The following is a 21205-nucleotide window of genomic DNA, read 5'->3' on the forward strand; positions in this document are numbered from 1 at the left end:
TACACAGAAATAAGTGGATTTAGGAAGAGCTACGGACGACAGAAAAGTCTACCAGGTTCTGCCAAGCCTGCTTTGGTTCTCAGCTGGCCAAGCCAGAGACCATCTTAACCCTAAATCATGGAACATGTCCCAGTACTTGCGGTACTGGACTGGACAGGGAACATCACTGATTCACGGCTCATTCTCTACATTCACTCACTTTTTCTTTTGCCTTTAATCCCTCATGTATTCATTGGTTTACTTATGCATTTCTTTAAAATTAATGGAGTGCCCTTCTATGTACCTGGCATTGTAAATAATGTTAGACAGAGAGATGTTAATGAGACACAGCTCTAGTTTCATGGATTCCCCAGACCAGTAGGAGAATGTGAAACACAAAACGAGAATGTGATATGCTGAGATAACTACTATGATAAAGTTATAAGCAACACACAATAGTTACAAAAAGGAGGGAGTGACTACCTCTCCTTGGAATCACAGAATAATAATTGCCCAGGACCAGAAGTCCTGGGTATCATGAAACTCCAGTCCCTCTGCACACTTGTCCCAGTAATTGCCCCATAACTTTACCAAGGGTCCATCTGTGCCATTTCCCCCTTACTTTCCGCCACACGTCTAACTATATTCCAAAATAACTAAAAAAAAACCCCATAAGAACTCTGAATTGTTTTTTTAAAAACAGGATGATTTTGTCTAACCGAATGCTAAGTTGGATAAAAAACTAAAACAGTTGGAAATATCTCTTGATATAGCAGAAATCAGTGACTGAGCAATAATAAAAACATTATTACATGGATAATTTTGATAGTTCTATATAAAATCCTGCTCAGAAAACTTACCAATCTAAGACATTCTCTTAAAGTGTAAAAGCTGGCATATATGACATGTAAAATTACAGGGGGGTTTCTTATAGTGTTGGATTGCTGTGACCTACTATCTAATGCATGTTGATATCATTTGATTTGCTGATAAGCTGCTTGCGTTGAAGATCTATCATAAATTTTCCAGCACTAGTGTTTAGATGAAAAAATATGCATTCCTTTCTGAATCTACATAGCTCTAACTGGTCTTGAAGAGGCCATTACATTAAATTCAAGCAGCAATTCAAGTACATTTGAATTTGGATATATTTTGGTTCCTACCAGATAGACTTTCACCTCAGTGATCATATATAATGTAACAGACATCTAAACTGCTCTGAAATGATTTTCACGGGTAAGAGAAATTGACGTACAGGAGAAAAGACAGGCTGGGCTGAAGGTGCGTGTGGCATAGTAATGAGGCACATTTCTCCCTCTACATCCAGGAGCATGCGGAATGGAGGCATAAACTCGAATGCCAATAAACTCGAATGCCAATTGCTTCTGGTGTTTTGTTACATGACACTTCAAGGGAAAGAGAGGCTATCAAAGAAAAATTATACTAAACAGTGAGAAGAATAAATAATGTATGACATAGTGAGCATATTCAAAAGCACTTTATCCCATCAAAAGAAGACCAAATATATTCCACAAGAAGAAATATATTATTGCCCTGGATGTAATATCACGAATATGATATTTTTGAGAAATGGCTGTTACATAAATTTAATACTGAGTAACAATACTGGAGATGTAATGTGTGTTTAAAGAAAAAGGGTCCTGCTTTAAAATAAATATTTTCATTGTTTTTTAATAAATGAAAAGTTAATTTTCCTTATCAGTCTGCCTTTAAACCAAGTGCTCTGCTTCAAAGAAGATGACCCATTTCACCAGTTCATGAATTATCCTACCTTCATGTCTCCAACCAACACAGCAGATGTGTCCTCCTTTACTAACGCTTCCTGTGCCTTGATTACTTCACTAATATAAATACGCAAATTAAACTTGCTTGCTTTATACAAGAATGTTTGCATTTCACACTTTGCAGCCAATGTCATCAACTTCAAGTAGAAATACTAATAATCAAGACATAAAACCTGATTTAAAATGGAATCTTCTGGATTAAAATATAATTTAAAAAACTGGTGATTTGGCTTTCTTTTCTCTTTAGTCACCCATAAATTTATATTAATCTCCTTCTTCTAATCCCCTACTTATTTTTATGTCTATACTTATTTATTTTTTTTAATTTTTAAAATTTTATTTAGTTATTTTTCAAGTACAGTTTTTTGTCTACTTCTCCCATCCCAGCACCGCCCCCCCCATGCTCCCCACCTCCCTCCCATTTCCACCCCCCTTAGTTCTCGTCCCTGTGTCCTTCCTATTTGTTGCTCCAAATCCCTCCCCTTTTTCCCCTCTTAAATTCCCTTCCCTCTCCCCTCTGGTCACTGTCCCCTTGTTCTCTATTTCAGTGTCTTTTTTTTTTTTTTCTGCTTGCTTGTTTGTTTTGTTGTTTAGCCTCCTCTTCAAGGTGAGATCATATGTTATTTATCTTTCAACCCCTGGCCTATTTCACTCAGCATAATGCTTTCCAGTTCCATCCATCTTGTTGCAAAAGGTAGTAGCTCCTTCTTTCTCTCTGCAGCGTAGAATTCCATTGTGTATATGTACCACAATTTTTTGATCCATTCATTTACTGATGGGCACCTAGGTTGCTTCCAACTCTTGGCTATTGTAAATTGTGCTGCCATGAACATTGTGGTGCATAGGTTCTTTGATATTGATGTTTTAGGATTCTTAGGATGTAATCCTAGCAGTGGAATTGCTGGGTCAAAAGGCAGGTCGATTTTTATTTTTCTGAGAAAATTCCATACTATTTTCCATAATGGTTGCGCCAGTCTGCAATCCTACCAACAGTGAACTAAGGACCCCTTTTCCCCACAACCTCTCCAACATTTGTTGTTTGTTGCTTTGTTTATGATAGCCATTCTGACTGGTGTAAAGTGGTATCTCATTGTGGTTTTAATTTGCATATCTCTGACAGCTAACAATATTGAGCATCTCTTCATGTGTCTCTGGATATTCTGTATGTCCTCCTTGGAGAAGTGTCTGTTCAAGTCCTTTTCCCATTTTTTAATTGGGTTGGTTGTCTTCTTAGAGTGGAGTCGTGTAAGTTCTTTGTATATTTTGGAGATTAAACCTTTGTCTGAGGTATCATTGGCAAATATGTTTTCCCATACAGTTGGTTGTCTTTTTAATTTAATACTGTTTTCTTTAGCCACACAGAAGCTTTTTATTTTGATGAGATCCCATTTGTTTATTCTTTCCTTTATATTCCTTAGTTTATGACCACATGTCTCAAGTTCTTTAGATTCTATATTTCCCATACTATTCTTGCCCTCCCCCCTATCTATTTTCTATCTACTGTCTATGCTACTTATTTTCTGTACCTTCTCCCCCCTTCTCCTCCTCCCACTCCCCTGTTGCTAACCCTCCATGTGATCTCCATTTCTATGGTTCTGCTCCTGATCCAGCTGTCTTCTTAGTTTGCTTTTGTTTGCTTTTGTTTTAGGTGTGGTTCTTAATAACTGTGAGTTTGCTGTCCTTTCACTGTTCATCTTTTTTTCTTATTTTTCTTAAGTAAGACCCTTTAACATTTCCTATAATTAGGGCTCTTAAAAAATCAGGAAAATAATGTTTAAGAAACAAATAAGAGCACACCGATAATATACTAATTCCTTGAAGAGAATAGCCTTTTAAGATGATTTTCCTGATTCACACAGCTCGAGTCCCTGAGGAGGGCGTGTGATTACTTTAATTAACTGTTGAATTGACTAATGAATATTTACTGAGTACCTAATGTAAATGATTGGCTTCCCGGTAGTTGCCTTGGGGACCCTTTAATAGTATATAACATTTTTCTGTTAAGGGTTAGAAAATTAAAATATAATTGGTGATCCAAGGCAAAGTTATAAAATAGCATGAACTAGTCATACAAGGTGAATTGCCTGCTCAATAAGTATTATTGATTCAGGAACTGTGAATCACTATGGGAGGATGAGCCTCTGAATTAATCCATGAAACCAAAGCCTCCAATTACCACACATGAAAACAAAGTAATTGCTAGTGTCTACACAAAGGTTTTCTTCCACTAGGCCCTTAGCAACTACTTTGTAATAGTTGTTAAACAACAATGTCTATTACTATGAATATTCACTGAGCATGTATTACATTCCGGGTATTTGGTAAAGGGACTGGCATGGATTATCTACATGGATTACCTCTTTGAATCCTGACATTATTCTATGAGGTAAACACTAGTAGTTAATGGCTAAGTGACACAGCCAGCCACATTGCTGTAAGGTAATAAGGTCAGAACTCAAACTCAGTTATTCTTATGCCACAGTCTGAACTATGTGGAACTATCTCTCCTACCACGTGTGAGCAAAAACTCCATGTATTTGTATCCCTAGATGATTCACTAGAAAAAAAGGCTGGTGGGAGATTTTACACGGAGTCAAAGAAGAACAAAGGAAAATTGATATATGTTATGGTAGAGGGAAGAAAAGGATATCACATTCTTTTTTCTTCTCCTTCCTGTTCCCATTTAGCCAGGTCTCACCATATTCAAATAGACATTTATCCAGTTGAATAATCTATAACCTTTGAAATTATTTTCCTTGACTTCAATTTAGAGTCTACACTGGAACAAGACCAACAAAAAAATATCTGACCAACCTCAGAATTAGAAAGAGATTCTGAAAATATCTGGAGAGATTTAAGAAAGAAAGGAAAACTAGGATTCTTGAATTAACAGAATACAGGTAAAAAATTCAAAAGATTTCCAAATGATAGGTGGAATGCAATCTCTAGAAGGAAATACTCTCCAACTCAGTTGTATGGAATAAAGACTTGTTAATCAAAATGTAGTCCCAGCACCAGTGGAATGTGCACTTTTTAACAAGATCTCTAGGTAATTCATACGCACATTGAAGTTTGAGGAGCATGGGTTTCAAAATATTGGTTATGATTTTTTAATGTGGATATAAAAGTTTAAACTGAAAAAGTTTAGGCTGCTATTTTGAAATACTCTCTGTTTGTCAGTATAAGAAAGTTGCAGATTTGGTGCTTCTTCGAGGTTAAGTTTCTGAGCAAATCAAGAATGAGCTCACTCTGCCTAAGTGCTGGCCTTAGAAGTGGATGAATCAATCAGCAATAGGGAGGAGTATCTTACCAGATACAAGTCACGTAATGGAGTCAATAGTAGTCAAGAGATGGGTGCAGATACCAAGATACGAGCATGACGGCACTGCAGATTGGTGGGGAAGAAAGGAATTATTTAATAGATCAAGCTTTAAAAGATGGTTATTTATATAAATAAATATGAAATTAGATCCTTCTTCAACAATGCACAAAGATAAACTGTAGACAAATTAAAGATTTAGTAGCCAAAACTAAACCTCTAAAAATTTTAATACAGAAATATATTCTAGACCTTGGGTTACCTAAGGATTGCTTTTTAAAACCTCAATAGGTGACAATGAACATTAGAACAAGAATTAAAAACATGAAGTTGAGAAATCTGTTACTTTAACCCACCTTCAGTACAGTGAGCAACAAGTCAAGAACTGGACAAAGAAGTTCCCACATGCACCTCTGACAAGAGTATAGTGTCAGGAAAAAAAAGAAATGTTATAAAGCAATAAAATGATTTCACCCAATGTAAAACAAAATTGGGTAAAACAAAATTACCCAATGTAAAAATGAGCAGAAGATACCAACAGGCCTGTTACTTCAGAAATACCTGTGACAAAAATGAAAGCAACCACAAACAAGAAAAATATAAGGACGGCCATTCTCTTTGATTAGAGAAAGGCAAATAAGACCTCAGTGTGATACCATTTTATACTGATGTTACTGATACTGAGATGTTTGTAAGCAAAAACAAAACTCTTGAACAGAGTTTTTATGCCAGGGGATGTGTGCAGAATTGTTTAAAGCAAATCTGCTTATAACAGCACTAAAGTTAAAGTTTCTAAAATACCCATCAACAGGAAGACAGACTATGACATATTCATAGAAGAGAAGGTTAGAAGTGGAATCAAACTAGAGCCACAACCAGTCATATAGATAAATCATGTATACAGGGTGGGGCAAAAGCAGGTTTACAGTTGTTTGTATGAAAAATAATACAGTTATTAATAAACGAGAATACAAGAATAAACTGTGTTTTACATACGCACAGCTGTAAACCTATTTTTGCCCCACCTTACAGATACTCATATAATTGAATTTACTAAAAATTTTTATTAGTATACATAAAGTGCATATATCATAAGTGTGGTAGATAGATTTTTTTAAAAGACCAGCTTTCTTTACTCCTCACTTGTTACTTTTTTGTTTTTGTCAACAAAATATGGTGAAAGTGACACCTTCCCAGTTTTGGGTTTATTTCTCAGAAGGCTGCCTCTGCTTCCTTCCACTCTCACTCTTTGGACCCGGCAACCAGCCTGTGAGCAAGCCTGGACTTGCCTGTTGGCAGACGGGGGGCAGTAGGCAGTGAGGCTGCTGTCCTGGCTGAGGCCATCTCAGATGATCCTAACGCCCGCCATGAAAGAGGGTCCAGCCGATACCAGCAGTCACCCACCTGACCCTCAGCGGAGACATGAGTGAGGCCAACTAAGGCCAGGAGAACGTCCCAGCTCACCAACTTGTGACCGACACTGAATGCTCATTGTTCTAGGCCACCCAGTTTTTCAGGCCGTGTCTCTTATGCAACAATGGCTGACTCGAAACATGTGTGGGTTTGCGTTCTGTCATTCGCAAAGCAAACGTGCTCATTTAACCATCACCAGGTCGGGGAAGAGAACACACACTGCCAGCACTCCAGAGGGACCCTCTTACCACCTCCCGTCACACCCAGCCCCTGCCTTTTAAATTCATAGAAATGTAACAATGCTGTGAATCCTTTTTGGTGCCTCACTACTCTCACCCAATATTTTTTTGTGAAAATCATCCATTACGCCATGTACCATACTGGACTGTCCTTTCTCACTGCTGTACAGTATTTAATTTTATGATGTATTATATTCTATTTATTGATGGAACCCTTGATGGACAGTGGGCTAGTTCCACTTTGAGGCTGTTATGAACAGTGCGGCTATGAACACTGTAGTCTGTGTCCTTTGGTGGATATATGTGAAAATTTATGTTGGGTTTAGCACTATATTTTAAGCGAAAAACACAGGTCCCAAAATATTAGGTACAGTATACTTTCTTATGATACTTTTACATATATTATCATACTTAAGTATGATACTTTTAATTTCATATGATGCTATTTTATAAAGTGAGAAACAACATAAACAAAAACTAAAGTGTGTTATACAGATAAATGTGTACCTATGGGTACATACACATATGTAGATATTTGTATAACACATGTATAGATATCTATATAAATAGAAAAGCACAATAATTATATATACAAGATGTAGATTCATGGCTACCTTGGAGGATAGATGGTGAGAGGTTAGGGTGTCTGAGGAGGGAGAAACTGGTGTTCTAGTTCTTGTGTTGCGTAATTATTTTATGGGTGTTTATTATATTATAAACAGACCAACATGGTCCTCCATGGACCAATGAGAAGAGTGTGTCTTGAACCAAGGATGACGGTTTATTCATTTCTCTGTACCTGATGCCAATTAGATGTGCAGGGTAACCTAAATAAAGCAGATGGCTTGAATGGAAGGGTCCTGAAAAGTCACCCATCCATGTGGCACTTTTATATTTGAAAAGACCCAAGACCATGAGATTTAATGAACTTGGCCAAAGTCATTCAGACACTTTCATGACATAAATCAATGTGGAAAAGTGCACTTTGAGGTAGCGTTTTTCCTCTGTGGTTTATGCGTGGGGTGAATTCTGTTTCAGCACGAACCCCAGTTCCGTTGGGGAACGTGTTGCCCTCACCCGCACAGTCGAACATCAGAGGTGTCAATTGCTTCTTCAAACAAAACGTTCCTGCTTTCTCCCCTTTGAAGAGTGTTCTCTCTTTGAATAAATGTTTTGGATTTTCTTATTCAACCCTGCTGGAAGGGTGGGCTGTTTTGTCTTATTCTGTTTGCCAGCAATGTCATTATTCGCAGCACATTTCTTATATTTCTTAGAAGCTAGAGTGAATACTGGGTCAGGAAGTCCTGGCAATTTGGAACAGCAGCTTGGGGAACTTGGCCATGACAGACTTCCCTCCCGACTTTAAATCAAGAGGGGGATTTGGCCACAGAATTACAATGAAAATACTGGCATCATTTTCCCATTTCTTCTCGCTCATCTAAGAACATAACTCAAAATCTCCTCTGGCTTTCATTCCTCTATGGCACAATGTCCTAGAACTAGTGAAAGTGGGTGTGGGAGGGGCCTGACCACGGCCACGCCCATTTCTGAAATGTCTGAATTGTTCTCCTTTTCAATCCTGTGCTGAAGACTGTCAACAGGCAACAATTTCCAGGTCAATTCTGCATTTTGATCACATCCCCTTAGCAACCCTAGGTTTTTGCTATTTCCACAACAGAGAAAAATTCTAAATTCACGGTGCACACATCATTTAAAATTTCTCCTATCCCTGTTGTGTTATTTAAACTTTTGCTACATATCAATTAGTTTGAAATAATAAGTCTTTAGGCTATCCATTAATTGCTGCACTGTAGACACGATCTGTATTTAAAATTACACAAGGAAAATTAAGCTGCGGCAGGAAGGAGTCTTGGCTAACAGCGAAGGCTTCTTAGCCCTTCAGAGAAGCGGGAGGAGATAATGGGGACAGGGAATACACAGGAGACTCCTTCCCCAGTTTGTCATCTGCTGGCCTGGGACATGCAAACAGGCTGCTCCAGCTGTAGGCTCTTTCTTGCTCTTCAGTTTTCATTTAGAGTTTCTTACTGTATTTGGTCATGTTGAGGCAGAAGAAAACGGTGGTCAGCCAAATGTCCTTTTCTAGTAGAAATTTATTATAAATAGTCTAAAGGCAGCTCAGCTTCATAATGGATATCCCAACTGCTCTCCACCCTGCAAAAACAACACTTCTCTGTCTGTAATCTTGGCTAACTTTGCAGGAGGTGAAAGGGATGGTTGGGGTTGGACAGAAAGGGGTGTTGCAGCTGCCAGCCTTACCCACTAGTAGGGCTTGATTTTAGTAAACACTGTGGTTTTACCAGGAAAAGTATTACTTTTAAGGAAGAAGCCGTGGCAGGATTCCCTGTTGCTTGCTCACAGCCCAGGGACTTGGGGGTTTGGACGCTGCCCACTTCCCTAATCAGAGCTCTAGGCTGTGCTGAAAAATGTCCTCTGTCATCTGTCCCACCTAGTCCCCTCCTACTGAGTAGCCCTTTCAGCAATTGAGGGCCATGGAATTTTTAAAAGCTGGAAAGAGAAAGCTGGGGAAAAAGTTATAAAGTGACTTATGGGTGACATTTTTATGCCTTTTCTACCCAAGAAAAGCTTAAGTTTATGGATGTTTATTTTGCCTTTGGGTGCTCTTCCCCTTTTCTCTCTGGCTTCTTATTTTTGCCTCACCATGATTAATCGTTTTGACCTGAGGTCTGGCAAAGCCAAGTTTTGTGGAGTCGTAATTGCCCTCTAGTGGTGAAACAGTGCATTAACACACTGCAAATGTTTCATGGCAAGTAAATGTTTAGAGCTTTCGGGGAGCATTTTCTTCAAAGAATAATGCTGTGGCCGGAACCCACACAATTATATAAAATGTCTCAGCACAAGAGACTGTTGAGGGGGTGGAAAGCATCTCATTCAGGGTGTCACTGTTGCAGGGATTCACACAGAAGAGAATCTAGGGAAATGTTTTCCTTGCTCATATTGAATTTATACTTTAGAGGCTGTTGTCCTTCAGTCTTTACATTATTCTTGGCAGCACAACAGTTCCCCTTGATCTGTGGTTTGGCTTTCCATCACTTCAGTTACTCACAGTCAACCACAATCTGAAAATATTAAATGGCGACTTCCAGAAATAAACAATTCATAAGTTTTAAATCGCACTCCTTTCTCAGTAGCATGATGAAACCTCACAGTGACCCACTCCACCCCACCCAGGACATGAAACATCCCCTGTCCAGTGTCTTCGTGCTGAACACACTCCCCTCGGTCACTTAGTAACCCCCTGGGCTATCAGGTCAGTGATCAGAGAAAGAGAATGAGACCACATTCGTGTAACTTTTTTTACAGTTTATCATTAAAGTTACTCTGTTTTATTTTTAGTTATTGTTAATAATCTCTTTCTGTGCCTAATTTATAAATTAAACACTATCATAGGTATTTATGTATAGGGAGAAGCACAGTATATGTGGGGTTCTGTACTACCTGCAGCTTCAGGCAAGCACTGGGGGTCTGGGATGTATCCCCCTGAAGATACCTGTTCACAGCAGACTCTTTATAACTGTTACACACTGGAAACAACACAAGTATCCACCAACAGTGCAATGGATAAACACATTGTGGTGTATTCAAACATTGTGCAACATTGAAGAATACCCAACTGTGGCTACATACAACAAATAACTGAAGCCAAATGTGGAAGACAGTTGGCAGACGTGTGATTTTGTGAATATAAAGTTCCAAAACTGCTACAGAAACTGATGTCTAGATTGACTGAAGTTAGAATGGTAGTTAGTTTAGGATGGAGGATTTGTACTGATCACACTGGAGCATGAAGGAAGCTTCTTGGTAGCTGATAACATCTTGTATTTTGATGTAGGTGGCAATTACAAAACTTAAAAGATGGTCAAGCTCTGCCCTTATGGCTTGAGCATTTAATTTTTTCTGAGACTTTTACCAGTGGACTAATAGCCTACTTTATTTCTTATAGACCTATCACTCTTTTGCTAAATGCTCTTTTTTTTTCCTGGATAAGCCACTTTTCAGAAACTTCACTATGTGCTCATGTGTCTAGGCTGCCTCTAAACTCATGCCGTTGGTAGAAGTTATGGGGGATATTTGCAGTCACTATCTGGGTGAAGCTCACCCACCTCCCTGGCCGTAGTCTTCCCACTGGTCATTTGGGTGGCCACAGTGTAACTTGTGGCCACCATTCAAGACCATGACAAAACCAGAGCTCACTTCCAGGATACTTGGGGGCCACACTTTGGAGGAGACCAGGATGCTGGACTAAGCTTCTATTGCCTGTGGCATCTATCACTGGGCAAGTAAAAATGGCTGCTTCCCAGTATAAGAAAACAATGAACATCACTCGGAGGGGAAGGAGTGAAGGAAATCAGCAAACCACTCTCTGGGAGGTTCATGGGGACTTCTGGAATGTTCCAACCTTAAGATACAAATATGACCCTTCTCACTTTGAATCAATCAATCCCAGAAAAAGAAAGTGCCTTTCTTTCTACTCACAGTTTGCTCTTTGTCTGGGAGTGACCCTCTGCTGACAGGATTTCTGAGAACCAGGGCATGGTGAGGAGACTGGATTTCTCAGAGCCAAAGGCCCATCCTGAGAACACCGAGACCATCAACAAATGGATAGTTGGGTCTTGCATGTGTAAGGGTCTCCATTTTGGGGGGAAAACCATGATATCAGTTCCAGAGCAAGAAGAATAAATAAGGTAACTGTACCAGTGAGCAGAGAGCTATTCTCACTTCTCGGGGAAGAGCCCAAGGCCAGCCTTAGACTGTCACTTAGGGAGTGGAGTTCCTGCCTCTCGTCTGGACTTGGACTTTCTCACTGATAAAGGGGAGACCTTTTGTAAGGGGCAACTTTCTCAAGATCTTCAGTTAGGTTTTAGAAAAACAATCAACTTCTATTTTGAGAGACCTAACAGGAAGGTATTTATCAATGTCAGTAGCTACAGTTTAGAAATGACACTTTAGTTATCCCAGATGGAGCTGAAAGGACAGGCTAACTGAGAGGCAGAGAAGAAAGGGGATGGAGCTGGAAGCGGGACAATGGCCCCTGAGAGATAGCAACAGCGTGGTGACCGTGGCAGACATCACTAACCGACCACTGTGGCCTTCCTGGGACAGCCGGAGAGCCACAGGATTCTCTGTACCCTGTGGACCATGTGCCTCCGCACTCCCTGGGGGAGACTGTGAGTGAGACTCTCAGGCCATCCCAGAGCCCCTCTGAGACCATCCTTAGATCTGGGCAAAGGGACCCATTCCTTGGGCCATCGTGACCTCTTCAGACCCTCCTTCACCCATGTACTCCTCACGGGGCAAGCTCACCTGCAGACATGCTGGAGTAGTCAGGTTGGGCATCATAAGAAATATATTAGGTCTTTGTCTCCTGCTCTTGGCAAGGAGATCCTAAGATCCTTGGAATTTTCTAAGTGAGGAGTATTTTTGTAACTTAAAATAAATCGCTTTCACCACATCTGAGTTTCTGCTACTAAGATGACTTATGGCAGGGGCCCCTAGCTAGCCTCTGGATGGGGCTGACCCCCAGAAAGGCCAAATGATTTCAGCCCCCACCACCACCCTCCAGGGAGGGGAGGGTGTAACTGGAGAGTTACCGACATCCTTGAACAACAGTGTTCAGAGTTTCTGAGCTGGAGGACACGTCCACTTGGGAGGGTGGTGTGCCCCCACCCCAGGGACTGGAGCTCCTGCTCCAGACCTCAGCCCATGGACCTCTTTACCCATTGTTCATGCTTACCCTTTATAATAAACCTTTAGATTTAAGTACCTTTCTAAGTTCTGTGAGTTGCTCTCAAACCTGAAGCAAATTCTCAAACCTGAAGAAAAGGTTGTGGGGGCTCCCAACTCATAGTGCTGGTCAGAAGCATGGGTGGCCTAAGACTTGCAAGTAGTATCTCATGTGGGGCCGGATTTGTGGGACTGAAGCTTGAAGCTGTTGAGGTCTGCACTAACTATGGGTACCTAGTGTCAGTATTGAATTGAATTGTGGGACACCCTGCTGGTCACAAAACCGGTTGTTGCCAGAAAATACCCCATGGAGATACCAGAATTCTCTTTTGAACTAGACCCAAGACCACTTTCCAGTCCACATAGTCTTCCCCTGGTCAATTCCCGAGAGCAGGCCTTGGAGTCATTTCACATAGACCTCAGTCTAAGGGATCACCAAGGGGTGGGTATAAGGACAAGTCTTGGGCATATGTGCTGGGTGTCCACTCCTAACCACAAAAAGATCCTTCATGGTAAAGAAAGAAGAGGGAAGGGTGGAAGAGGGAAGTCTAGCAGCTGGAGGTTTCCTTGTGCCCCTTAGATCCTGCAAAAATTAGGAGGTGGGTGGTCCCGACCTTCTGAATCAGACTCTCTAAGGATGGTGGCTGAGAATCTTGCCGACATGATCACATCTATTTAAATGGCAATTCTCAATCTTGGCTGCACATTAGAATCACCGGGGAGCTTTTAAAATGCCCAGGCCTCACCCGGAACCAGTGATGTGGATTTGGGGAGGGGGACCCAGGAGTCAGGATGTCTCAGAGCTCTCCAGGTGACTGAGAGCACTGGCCTAATGAGATCAGGAGGGCAGATGAGCAGGAGTAATGTTCATGGGCAAAGGATAAGTGCTACAGAACTGGGGCTTATGGAAGAGGGTGAATCGTGGCCTTCCTAAAGTGGCAGCCTGATTGTCGCCACACATGGAAGAAGGCCGGCTCTGGCCAGCAGTTCTGTTGTCCGGGGAAGTGTCAGGTGCTCATATAAAATTTCTCACATTGTCAGTGTTAGTGGCTAATTCCACACTGTGTGGAGCAGCACTGTACAGCCAGGTGAAAGTCGCCGTCAGGAGTTGGTGTTGGGGCTGCCAATTTGGGCTTTTGATTAGAATCTTCCTCCTCAGTGTGGTCCATGGGCCAGCAGTGTCGTCACCACCTGGGACCTTGTCAAGTCAGACCACAGAGATGAATTTGTTAATGCATCCACCCAGAGCTATTGAATTAGCACCTGCATTTCAGTAGGATCCTTGGATGACTTTGAATGCATATTAAAGTTTGAGAATCACCGATTAGCAAGTACACCAGTAGGGTGCTAGCAAAACCCAAACCATAGGTGTGATTCCTTTGCGGGCTAGCAGATCAGCTAAGGTTCATGATGATGAAGTTACACAGTCCCCGTGTGTGTCTTCAGTCATAAGCCCCTCCTTTTAGGGAGACGTGAGAGACCTACCTCCCCATTATGTCAGTCATTTTCTCCTCCCTTTTGGAAAGGTGAAATAGAGGAGAAGCTCTGATTCATTTTTTAAAATTAATATTTAATTGCCCTCAGTCCTCACAATGTCCACGGAGTCCCTTGGAAAGATTCATTTTAAATGTCACGTCCTCTGCTCTCAATGTGTTCACAGCTTTGCTTTCTCTGGGCACTCTTCCCTCCCTCTGCACTTTTGTTATCCTGGTTATGCTCTTATCATTATAATTCAACTTAACTGATGGAAAGCAGGCTTTCAAAAAGCATGTCCTAATGGAAAGAGAATTGACTTGGATGGAAGTTAGCAAATTACGACTTCAAAGTAAACTTCTTTCTATCTGGGTAACAAATGCAATTAAATTCGTTAGAGAAAAAAATCAGTCTTGCAGGGGATTTTACCCATTTTATTAATCATTTTAGTCTAATAAACCAAACTTGAAGCCTTCTGGATTTTCTCTATTACTAACTATTTTCTCTTCTGTAATTTCACTCCTCATTTTTAGTATTTTCTAACTTCTACTTTCTTCATGTTTCACGTGCTGTATCTTGAGACGGAAGCTTACAGCACTGAGTTTCACCCTTTCTTCTTTTTTAATATATGCATTTAAAGCAAAGTGTTTCTCTCCAAATACTGCAAAGCTTCCATATACTTCAGTATGTTGCATTTTCATGATTGCTCAGTTCAAAATATGTTCTTGCTTTAATTTTGATTTCTTCTTTGAGCTCTGGGTTATTTGGCAGGGTGTTGATTGCTTTTTAAGTATCTGAGGCTTTTCTAGTTATCTTTCTCTTATTGACTTCTAGCTTAATTTTGCTATGGCCGAAGAATATACTCCACATACTTTCAATAATCTGAGGTTTTGAGACTTCCTTTACAACCTAACACATCACCTATGTTGGCAAATTTCCAACGTGTGTGTACAAGAATATGTATTGTACTGTTGGATTAAATGTGTGAATTTGATTATGCTACCTACTGTGCTGTTTAAATCCTCTAAATCCCCAATGATTTTGTTTCCCTGCTTGCTCTGTTAGTAACATAGAGGTGTATGTTAAAATCCCTATCTATGATTACAGGTTTGTGCAATTCTCCATGCAATCATCAACCAAAAGAAACCTACTGTATTTGTTTTGATATCAGATATAGTAGCTCTTAGTCAATCCTATACAACAGGACCTTCTGAGATAATGGAAATGTTCTTTGTGCTATCCAGTAGGGTAGACATTAGCCAAGTTGCTACTGAACACTTGAAACGTGGTTAAGTGTAACTAAGCAACTGAATGTGTGCTCTGGTGGGCTGGCTCAGTTGGTTGGAGCATCATCCCATACACTAAAAGGTTGTGGGTTCAGTTCCCAGTCAGGGTACAACCTATTGATATTCCTCTCTCACATCACTGATTTCTTTCCCTTCCTCTCTCTTAAAAGTCAATAAACATATCCTCGTATAAGGATTAAATGAGACTTTAAAAAAAGAAACTAAATTTAAAATCTGTTTATTGTTAATTTAAATTTAAATAGGCACCCATGGCTAGTGGCTACTGTATTGAACATTTATTTTAAAACACGAAAAATTAAAGGTGGACATTTTATATTGATAACAAGGTCAATTTAATAGTGAAGTATAATAGTGCTAAATATATGGCCACCCAACAGTTATACCTTCAAAATATATAAAGCAAAAATAATAGATCTAATACACACACACACACACACACATTCAGAAAGCTAATGCTTATAACATGGGCACTTTCAGGATCTTTCCTGCCTCCAAAACACCACAAGTCTCTAGTCACCAAAAGCCCTCATGATCTATTTTCCTAAAAAGAAAAGAGATCTAGTGTCCTGAACCTGTAGCCTCCAAAGAAGCATGAATACGCTCAGAGGATAGCCAGAGAAGGACTCATCAGAATATGGGGAATGAGTACTAGAACTGGCACTTGCAAGAATATTTAGTTTTACTTATATATATATTATAAAGTTAGACACTGGTGCCATGTTCGTTTTTGTCAGATGGTAACCAGTGCCACATTGTGTCAATGGCCTTCTGAGAAAATAGGAGAGTCTCCCAGCTTTGAGGATTGGACAGTAGTGCCCTTGCTCATACACTCACTCCAGCTTCCAGAAACACGTTCAGTTCACATGTGGCCAGGTTAAATGGATTTACAGGTTACATTTACCCATTTTAATGAGACACTCACAAATGGACTAAACTCATTTCACTTGAAATGTAACTAGTGAAAGTAAGAACTAAAATAGAGACAGACCATGCTAGCAATTATGTAAGTGGAGAAGTTGACATTTCCCATGCAATCATCAATCAAAGTAAATCCACATTTCAAGTCATCTTCTTAATAGAATTTCTAAAACTATTTCTCTAGTCATACCACTCTAGTCATAGGAGACTGTTCTGCTTGGCATGGGCCCAGCTCCCACTTGGAGATGCACAGGACCCATGCCCATGGATAGGTTCTCCTGTGGGGTATCAGGTCTGCACTATACCTAGACTGCTATGAGACTTGCTTTTGCTAAAACTCCCTCACCCTGAATTGAGGCAGAAAACATTTACTGCAAAGTAACTTCCTAAAATCCATGCTAAACCTTCCAAGGATGAGAGTAACCAGTTCAACCACTTTTCCTTTTGTATTTGCAAATATCCCTCTTCTGTGATGTGATTAGTGGCATCCTCTCCTTTGTTGTCTGTAAAAGAGAATACCTAAAGCAACCTGCGCATAGTAAATGAGGACCTTCATCTAATGTGCCCAGAAAAGCAATAAAAGGTGATCCAGGTAAGGGCTGAGGCTTTTTCTCCTCTTGAGAGAGAAGCCACCAGCCCTTTTTCTCCACAGGATTTGGTAGTCCATGTGAATTTCTTTTCTGTAGTCTCAGCTACAATGCACTGGACCCCATGAGCTGGGGTCTACAACAATACCATATTGTTTTTACCTCCTAACATGTAAAAACAATCAGGTACCAGTGGAGAGTCAGTTTCAAAAATAACATTATTAAGGAGACACTTTGTAATATGGAATTACTTCCTTTATAGTTAGCACAAACCTTTCCTTAAGTGTATAGCATGTTAATAAAAGTGCAAAGCTACTGTAATTAGCAGACACTTGGAAATGAAGCACCCATCATGAAGATAAACCTTTATAATTCCTGGAAAGAACTGAGTGAAAGGGGTGGAATGATGTGAAGAATTCACTTTTTCCATTTCAATCCTCAAATTTATGTGAGGAGACTTTTTCTCCAGGCAATGACATTCACTAAAATGAAGCATTGCAGAGGAACTACACTTTGAATTGAAGAGTCAGCACTTTAAATTTTTGAATCAAAGTGTTAAAGTTTTGAAAATAATGAAGTCTGTTCAAATACATATGGTTTCTCTTTGAAAGCAAATAGATGTTTTGGATCATTAATAAATAAATATAATACCATCTTTCATCTTTATATCATCCTTTTATATTATTATTATTTCATTATAATTTCAAAATATATTTATATATGTTCATTTACATAATTAATATACATGTTAGTCTAATAATATAATAATTTAATGAATAAATAAATAAATATGCCTAGGTTGGAGTGAGTTCAGTTTTTAGGGGAATGAAATAAAAAAGTTTGGATGACATTACCCTAAACTAATGGCCTAATATTTAATTTTGTTCTGACAGGAAAGGAAAAAGCCAATGTTTAATTTTCACAAAATAAAATTGTCCAAAGCCAGGAGGTCTTAACTTTGAAATACTGCCTTAGAGAGGTTCTGTATATCTTTGGTGTAAAAGTTCCTCAAAATTTCTGTCTAGATGATACTATCAGGTCACGATTTCTTCACAGCTTGGCAAAACACGAAAGGTTGAAATATCTCCATTCTCCAAGTTCAAATATTCATAGTTTCATCTCAGTAAACTTGTATGTTTTCTGATACTTTAAAACTCAATGTGCAAGTTAACATCAATTAAAGGATATATATTCAGAATTTATAATTCTTCTCTTTCATATTTTAGTCTGTTGTTGTACTAAAATATTTTTACTGTCAAGCCCATAAACTATAACTGTTAAATCCTGAGTCCATATAATCTCTTTAGTTCATATGAAATATGGAAACCTTCTGTAGAAGATTTTATATCACCACAAAGCACTTTATGTGATTCCACACCATACTTCCAAATAAATGTAAGACTAGGCCCACAAATGGCTAAGTCAGAGTCATCATCAGCAGGAAATGATAACAACCAATAGCTCTGACAGTTTATTTGACACAAAGTAAACAAAGAACACCAAAATTCATCCTACAATTAAAAAGTCATATTAAAAATATCACCATTCACTTTCTATGGAAGCATTTTTACTGATTGTTTGCTTATCCCTGTATCTGAGTGAACTGGCCCTGACCATTCCCTGCAGGCTTTCAGAATGTTATCAAACGCAGCATTTGCAGTGACCATGTTTCATTCTGTTTTACCCTGATGGCATCATTTCCTTGTTCTAGCTCAATTTTATTACAGCTTGCAACAGTGGTCATGTAAACCAATGCTTTCAAAATGACAGACAGAGGGTATTAATTCTAACTAGGACACAGCTTGGACAACGCTAACATCTTATTTACATTCACTCCCATATTACCGTACAACAGACCACATCAAATATGTATCTCTTTGCACAAAGTTAAAAAATCAAATTAAAACCTCTCCAAACACATTCAACATCCCTTTGAAATGACTCCAAGATGTTACCACAAGCACGAATCACCCAATCAAGGGCGGGAGCTCAGAGTCAGTGGGGAACTTGAATTTGGAAGTACAGAGCCTAATAACCCTGTGCACATATATACAACCATCAGAAATCATGGCCTCCATGGTTTAGAATTCATTTCTTGGCATTTACCCTGGAATTCTGATTTTAATATCAATGAGCACGAGCATGAGAACAGAGATTATATATCAGGAGTGCCTGTACACATCTACCTGCCTGCACACTTGCTATAGAGCCTCTGCCAGCAAAAGGATCTGTCTTAAGGAAGGAGAGAGCTAGGGAGACAGAAAAACCTCAGGATTCAGCTGAACACAGAATTCAGAGAACTGTTGGTCTCAATGACTATCATTGTGCTGATTTCCTTTTAATAAAGATCTGTTTCAGAAGAAAAAAGGCAAACACATTAGCCTCATGACTCCCACAGGGAAAGAAGAATTTGTCTGTATTTATAACAGTCACGATAAGGGGTCTGTTTGTTAAAATGTAGCCACAGCTAAAGTTAATTAAGGTACCATGACAAAGCGCATTATTTTAGAAATGACTCCAAAGAATGGCTTAATAGCCATTACACATCTTGAGAAACTGCCTTGTGAGATAACACCAAGGTACTTCTGTGTGTAGATTGCGATCATAGAAAATGCTGATGGAAAGTGTTTTATTATTTTTTTACTTAAAATTCTGGTGAGATGTTATGCCTGCATGTAAAATAAAAACTGATTTCAAATTTAAAAAGAGAGTGAAGTCGTTCAGGACAATGGGTGGCTCAGGTTGCTTTATTCTGGTGAGATTCAGTCTGGAAAGGTCTCTACCAAGTTAAAGAAGAAAATAAAATCAATAGAGGGATACATGTTAAATTTGGTGTTACAGCATTTGTGAAGTTATTGCGTCCTCCCCACAAAAAGCATACTGGCCAAAGTTGTTGGGAAGTTATAAACGCTTAGAATTTTAAAAAAGGAAGTCCATGCTTTGCTCGGAGATAATTTGATCAAGTTGGTCCTTTTGCAGACACTCCACTTTCCCCAGGAATCTGCAACGTCCTTTGTCATTCAACTTACAATGTCTTTTCCCCTGTGTAGCCTCCCTAGACCAATCACTCATCTACCTATTATCTATCTATCTATCTATCTATCTATCTATCTATCTATCTATCTATCTATCCATCTGAGCTCCTGTCTACCTATGGTCAATATCACACAGCCTGGCCCTTATTTCATCTCATTATTTCATGTGGTTATAATATCCTAATGAGATTGCCAATGAATTGAAAATAAGGACCATGTCCTTTCATTTTCAGGAGCTCGTGCTATTTTGGATTGGCTGATGGATGTGCAGGGCTGTGCTTGGGCTCATAGGTGACAACCTGTTAATGCTGCTTCACTTCAAGTCTTGAGGTCCTTACAGGTTCTTAAAGCAGCATTGTGAATTCTCATCAGTTCTATGAAATGTGACTAGAACACTGGGGAAAATTTGTAAAAAAACAACACATAGATCAGTCCTGAATAGTTTGGAGTCCATAGCTCAAGGAGTTATTTTAGAAGTACTAGAAAAAAAGTCTAATAAGAAAATGAAAAGAAAGTGGGCTTTAGAGTCTGCCATAGTCATGGTTGATGCCTAGTTTTATTTCCTGTGTATTGTGAGACTAGCCACTTTGCCACTTTAACTGTTTTGAGTGTAAGAGAGTGTGTGTGCATGCATGTATGTTAATATCTACTTCCCAGGTTTATTGGGACATGACATAATATTAAACCTATATATCACTGGGTTTGTTGGATCATCCAATCAGTTAAAGGCCTGACTAGAACAAAAGGCTGACCCTCCTCTAAGTAAGAGAGAATTCTCCTGCCTATGACCTTTGAATTGAAGCATCTTCTTGGTTCTATAGCACCTTCTAGCTCCTGAACTATAGCTGGGATATCTGCTCTGCAGATTTTGGACTTGCCAACCTCCATAGTCACGTGAACCAATTTTTTAATCATGATTTAAAAAAATATTTTATATTATTTCTGTTTCTCTGAGAACCAAGTTTTTAAGGTCACCTTTTCAGTAAAGCCTTCCCTGACCATCCCATTAAGAACAGAGAAATTCCATTCCCCATCCCTCCCTATTTCTTCAATTTTCTATGTAGTTTTTGTTTCCAGCAACATGCTACGCATTTCCGTTCTTGCTTGCCTATGCAAACCTCAAAGAAGCAGAATTTTTTGCCCATTTTCTTCCGCACTATATCCCCAGCACTCAGAAAATATCTGGCACATAGTGGATGCTCAAAATACATTTGTTGAGTAAATGAACTTGAGAAAAAAGCAATTCACTAGTTCAAGAGTTGCTTTTAATCAAATATTTTCTTTGATTTCTGTAGATTTCACACCTAAATCTATTAAAAAGGTAGTTGTAATGGTTTATTCTACTGCCACAGAGAATATCCAGAAGG

The 21205-nt window shown here is 39.3% G+C and overlaps 1 protein-coding gene across 4 annotated transcripts in view; it reads right to left on the bottom strand.

The window, feature by feature from the left end:
* The window catches only part of PLCB1 (phospholipase C beta 1), a 670267-nt gene that overhangs the window by 31371 nt on the left and 617691 nt on the right, over positions 1-21205 (bottom strand). The gene's annotated exons all lie outside the window — the stretch shown is intronic.

Source organism: Artibeus jamaicensis, unplaced genomic scaffold, assembly GCF_021234435.1.
Source record: "Artibeus jamaicensis isolate MK-2021 breed Jamaican fruit bat unplaced genomic scaffold, CSHL_Jam_final contig_685, whole genome shotgun sequence".
In the NCBI taxonomy this organism is placed as follows: Eukaryota; Metazoa; Chordata; class Mammalia; order Chiroptera; family Phyllostomidae; genus Artibeus; species Artibeus jamaicensis.